General features: G+C 30.2%; 1 non-coding gene across 1 annotated transcript; it reads left to right on the top strand.

Moving 5' to 3' along the window:
* The first annotated feature begins 1,073 nt into the window (after window positions 1-1,073).
* On the top strand, window positions 1,074-1,182 carry Trnai-uau (transfer RNA isoleucine (anticodon UAU)). Its single transcript has 2 exons — window positions 1,074-1,111; window positions 1,147-1,182. It is a non-coding gene; the product is annotated as a tRNA-Ile (tRNA).
* The last annotated feature ends 5,011 nt before the right edge of the window (window positions 1,183-6,193 follow it).

The raw sequence follows: 6,193 nt of genomic DNA, 5'->3' as shown, positions 1-6,193 counted from the left end.
CAATACCAAGTTTCATATCTTGTACTTTGGAAAAGAAATAAGTACAAAGATGCTTCCAAACAGCACAATACTCTACATCTAACAAACGACTTAAAAATTTAAGTCTAAAAGCATACATCTTATGTAAAATTTCTGGAAAGTTCAAACCTCCATCTAGTATTCTATTAATAACAACATCATAAGCAACCAAAGGTGGTTTATCATTCCACAAAAACCCGATGCACAATTTCTTTATATCTTTATAGTATTTTTCTGGTATATTAACTACCATCAGAGTATACCAAAGTTTGCTCATTAAAAGAGTATTTATCACAGTTACTCTACCATGTATTGACAATTGTCTCATTTTCCAAAGATTCAGTATTTTTGAAATAGACTGCACTTTGCATTCCCAATTCAGACTATCACATAACTTTTTATCCTTGCCAATCCATATGCCTAAAAGCTGTAAAACCCCATCACACTCTTTAATTTTCCAAGCATCTAAATCATTTTTGGATATTTTTCCAGTACCCAATGCCAAAATTTCAGATTTATCTTTATTTAATTTTGCCCAGATGCTTGTTCATACAATTGTAAAACATTAAATGATTCAGTTACTGAATTTTTGTCAGACAATATCAATGTAGTGTCATCAGCATGTGAAAATACAGTCCTCCGCTCTACCAACTGAGCTATCACGGGATCATACTAGGCTGTCATTATTTTTAGCTTTTATTTCTGCGGCATACATTTTAAAGGTCGGAGTTCAAAATACATTTAAGATCATGATTTTGGGTTTTTTTTTTCATTTATTTTATGTTTCAGTTGCAAATGAATATTCACGCCCTTTCGTCAAACTCCGAAATGAATGAAAGAAAAGAGCTAGAGAGAAATCAACGAAAAACTGCAGCCAGATTGTTTTTCCTTATCATGTTCGCATTGTAGTTTGAAAAATTTGCAAAAAATAATCTATATCAATTGCATAACTTTTTAAGCCGTCTAAAAGGGTTTGGACTATACGAATATTTTACAAGCAACTTGAATCTTTGCTGTATCATAAATGTTGAAAAAATATGGCAGTTTGTAACATTGCTCCGGTGGCACAATCGGTTAGCGCGCCGTACTTATAGACAGTACCTTCACTGTGCTTGCACAGTATGAGGAATGCGGAGGTTGTGAGTTCGATCCTCACCCGGAGCAATTAGTTTTTTGGGAATTCAAATACTCTGGTAACGTCAATACAAAATTATAATGGTCACTTGGGTTAAGCTGTGCAATAGTTCTGCAAAGAATTTGTGACCAAAACATGTGCCCGAGCTATCAAAAGTTGAAGGCGATACTTCCCGCAAGTAACACTATTGCTTTATATCGCATGGTCCACTATAGTACTGTTAATTGCAAGTAAGTATCTAAATCACGATCACTAGCGTTTCTTCGAAATTTGAGTTATAGTCTTTTCTATGAGTGTACTGAGAAATTTGTTTGGAATTTTGTATGAAAGGAATCTAATTGGTTGTCAAGAAAGTTACATTATCATGCACATCCTTGATATAAAGGTGACTGTTGTTTTGCAGTCATTTACCACCCTAGACTTTATTTCTTTTCCAAGTTGGTTTTGCCTCTGGCAAAGTTAATTCTTAGCAGTTGTTAATCAATGTTACGAGTAAGTGACAAGATATTTGAAGGATCTTCAGACCTGAGTTGGTGCAAAACAAAACACGCATTAGCATTCGAGTTTTCGTTAGTTGCAATCGTTGGCTATAAAACTATTGTCTACACCTTTCCCAAGATAATGATCAGGAGAGATTTTGCAGTGTTTAGAAAGACCGGCAAAAAAAATATATCCCGCGAGGCGGATTCGAACCACCGACCTAAGGATGACTAGTTTACAATCCACTACAGTCCTCCGCTCTTTTTTTTTTTTTTTTTTATCTTTATTGAATAAAACAATACTAAATAACAATGCAAATCAGAATGTCTATAAAATCAGAATATTACACAATTTAAGAATATACAATTGATCACAGTTTGAATAAAAACACATCTTCTTCTAACAGCACAATGGGATTGTCTCTCAAGAACTTTTTATGAAAGACTGCAAGTCTGTTTGTAGATTTACAATACATATAAAAATAACCATTGTAATGTCTCAGTGTGTATTTGAAATATTGAATTAGGTTAATACTTCGTGTACCATTTTTGAACATTTGTCTTTGTTTCATTATACACAGTCTTCCAATAGACAGGAAAAAATTAACAAAGTGAACATTTACACCCTTTACACTGGATGATACACCCAACAAAAATAACGTCATATAAGTATGTTCCTGTATTAAGTTCACCTCTAATTGTACAAATAGTGTCTCTAAAATATTAAATATAAAATCATGAAAGTTAACAAGCATTTCACATGTTAGAAAAATATGAAATAACGTTTCCTCTTCATTGTCACAGTTTTGACACACACTGCTGTCTATTAATCCTATTTTACATAGTTTAACATTAGTAACAATCCTATTGTGACATAACTTGAAATCTAGATCAATACATTCAGATGGTTTCCAGAAACTATGTATCTGTTTCCAAACAAAACAGAAATCACTTTCATGAATATCACATTGTTCACACCAAAATTCATAACATTTAGGTTTAATAAAACACTTTTGTAACAGTAACGTATAAAATATCTTTGTTTTACACAACGACATATCACATACTTTATTGTCAAACTGAACATAGAATTGAGACAGTTCATCATTTTTCACATTACATTTTGTCAAAACAACTTCTTTCCACTCGAAAGGAATGTGATTTAATAATAACATATACAATTTTCTGACAATGTTAAAAGTAACATCTATTTCTTTTTCTCTCATCATATAAAAAATTGCATGAACTGGCAAAAATCCAGGTATAGCTTCATATGATATATCTTTAATTTGAACAATACCAGCTTTTATAAAATATTCCCATTCTTTACCAGACACAAACTTAGAACTATTAAAAAAACAGTGGTTGATTATAAACATCAGAGTCTCCTATATTAAAAGTTATATCTTTTCTAATACACTGCCATGCTTCTAACATTTCGCTGTACACTTGCGGTAAACATAATAAATCCTTTTTGTTTAAAAACAAAAATAGAACAGACCTCGAAATATTCATACAATGCACTCTTCTCAAAAAATAGCTAAAGGTACTTTTCCAAATACAATTGCATTCAGGATTTAAAAATCTCCCTAAAAATTTTAATCTAAATGATAACATTTTTAAATATATATCTTGAAAATTCAAGCCACCATCTTGTTTCATACCAGTAATAGTTGCATATTGTACTAAATGAGATTTAGAATCCCACAAAAAATCAATATATATTTGTTTCAAATCTGTCAACACATTTTCAGGTATTGGAGAAACAGCTAATAAATACCAAATTCTAGATACCAATAAAGACAAAATTACAACATTCCTTCCAGATAAAGTCAAACGTCTTTGTTTCCACATATTAACAATACATCTTATTTTTCTTATCGTATCCTTCCAATTCATATCATTACATACATCAATATCTACACCAATATAAACACCAAGAACTTGAATACATTTTTCACAAACTCTTAATCCAAGTACAGTCTTATCATCATCAGTCAAATTTCCTTTTCCAATACATAAAAATTCAGACTTACTTCTGTTAATCTTAGAACCTGATGCTCTACTATATAAATCAAATACATCAAAAGTATATTTAATAGATTTTTTATCACTCAAACATAATGTAGTATCATCTGCATGTTGAAACAAAACTGCAGTTTCATTACTATAAGGTATACGTATACCATTAATATTACAGTCTTTCTTTATTGTCATTGACAGTGGTTCTGCTGATAAAACATACAATAAAGCACTAATAGGGCATCCTTGCCTAATACCATTTCTAACTTTGAAATATTTTGTTAAAAAACCATTACACTTGACAGTACTTTGAATATCAGTATAAAAAATCCTAATCCAATTAATAAATTTACTTCCAAAACCAAAACATTCTAATACTCTAATGAGATAATCATGACTCACTCTGTCAAAAGCTTTCTCTTGATCAAATTTTAAAATATACCCTTCTACATCATCATTATCAACCATATTTATTACATCACGTACACTGGCTATTGTATCTGCAATATCTCTACCAGGTATACAACATGACTGGCTATTTGATATTATTTTACAAAGTACTGACTTAAAGCTATTTGACATGACACGTGCTAATATCTTATAATCAACTTGTAACAATGAAATCGGCCTATAATTCTTCAAATCCCTTCTATCACCTTTCTTCTTATAAATAAGAGGAAGTACACCATTTCTCATTGACCTTGATAACGTGTTACAATTTTCTATTGCCTTAAACACCTTCAGTAAAATATCCTTTAAAACATGATAAAATTTACAATAAAACTCAACTGTTAGTCCATCAGATCCTGGACTCTTATTTTTAGACATTTTATGTAATGCAACAAAGATCTCTTCTGCAGTAATATCATTATCACATATTTCTTGATCATGATCATCAACTTTTACATCTATATTTTGCAAAAAATCATCCATAGCATTTTTGTCTGTTTCCACACATGAATACAACTTATCATAAAACTTATACTGTAAGTTTAACAAACCTTCAGTATCAGACACAACAGTTTTACCATCATAATCAGTAAGTTCTTTAATACAGTTGCTTTCTTGCTTGTACTTTTCTAAATTCAAAAATTACCTTGTACATTTATCGTTTTCTGTAGCCCAAAAAACTTTTGATCTCAAAATAGCACCTTTACATTTTTCTTCTTCTAATAAACTTAATTCTAACTTCAAGTTTTCATATCTTTCTACATCTATAATTTCTCCTTCAGCAATCCTCATACATAACCTTTGAATCTTATTTTGTAAACAATAATACTCAGCATTTTTCTCTTTTGCAATTCTCTTACTAAAAACTTGAGAGAATTTCTTAATTCTATATTTTAAATTATCCCACCAAATCAATACATCATCATCAAAAAGAGTACATTTCTTATTATCCTCAATCATATTCGTAATATTTAATACATATTCTTCATTATCTAATAAAGTATTATTCAAAATCCATATACCTGGACCTCTTTCTACATTATCAAAAACAACTCTCATTTCTACAAAAGAATGGTCACTTAATGTGCTATCTTTGTAATTTACATATTGTACAAAACTTGACAAATTTCTAGAAATTAAAAAATAATCCAACCTTGATTGTTGTAAATAAGATTCACTAACACGTTTCCATGAAAAAGTTCGAACACCAAGATTTCTAGCTCTCCATATCTCATATAGATTGTTATCAGTCATAAAATTACACAATGACTTAAAACTCATATCATCTCTATGAATTGATTTACCAGACCTATCAAGGTTTGAAAAGTTGTATTCCAATCACCAGATAATATTATATTATCATATGAATTCATATAATGACAAAGAAAAGAAAAAAGTTCACATTTTTCCTTAATAGAATAATAAGCATATACATTCAGTATGTTGTAAATACATCCTTCATGTTGAAGTTGAACATGTAAAAATCTACCTTCTTCATCCTTAAAAATTTCTTTTACATTGTTTTTAAATTTTTTATTTACAAGTATAGCAACACCTTGTCTTTTAGTCCTACTATTAGAGTATAAGACACATCCATCATACATCCTATCAATATTCAACATAAAATCATCATCCCAGAAAGTTTCTTGCAGTAACAAAAAATCAATCTTACTATTATCTATAATGGCTACATACTTCTTAAATTTATCACAATCTCTCAAACCATTACAATTGTTACTTACAAAAAGCACCATTGCAAAAGTAAAAATCAGATAAAATAAATTAAACATCTCCATTATTAACATTCTTTTGGTTGAGTTTGTCTTTCTGAACACTATTGATATTGGGATAAAATTTCATCCTGTTCCTCCTTTTTTTCCCTTCAGGTGGACCTAAGTCCACAGTATTTGTACCACTGCTCTGGGAACAAGACAAATTATCTTTTGCATCATTTGCGATATCAACTCCAGTGTTACAACCACTGGAGGAGATGTCAGTTTCCATATCATCACTATGAATGAAACTATAACTGAATTATCAAAATTATCCATCGTAATACAGTACGAATCCTCCATATCATCAGGGACAA

The sequence above is a fragment of the Perna viridis genome, chromosome 2 (genome assembly GCF_037379345.1).
Source record: "Perna viridis isolate PV_CMFRI_1.1 ecotype Kerala chromosome 2, ASM3737934v1, whole genome shotgun sequence".
In the NCBI taxonomy this organism is placed as follows: Eukaryota; Metazoa; Mollusca; class Bivalvia; order Mytilida; family Mytilidae; genus Perna; species Perna viridis.
The sequence above is the reverse complement of the archived record's forward strand: the minus strand, read 5'-3'. Positions and strand labels throughout refer to the sequence as shown.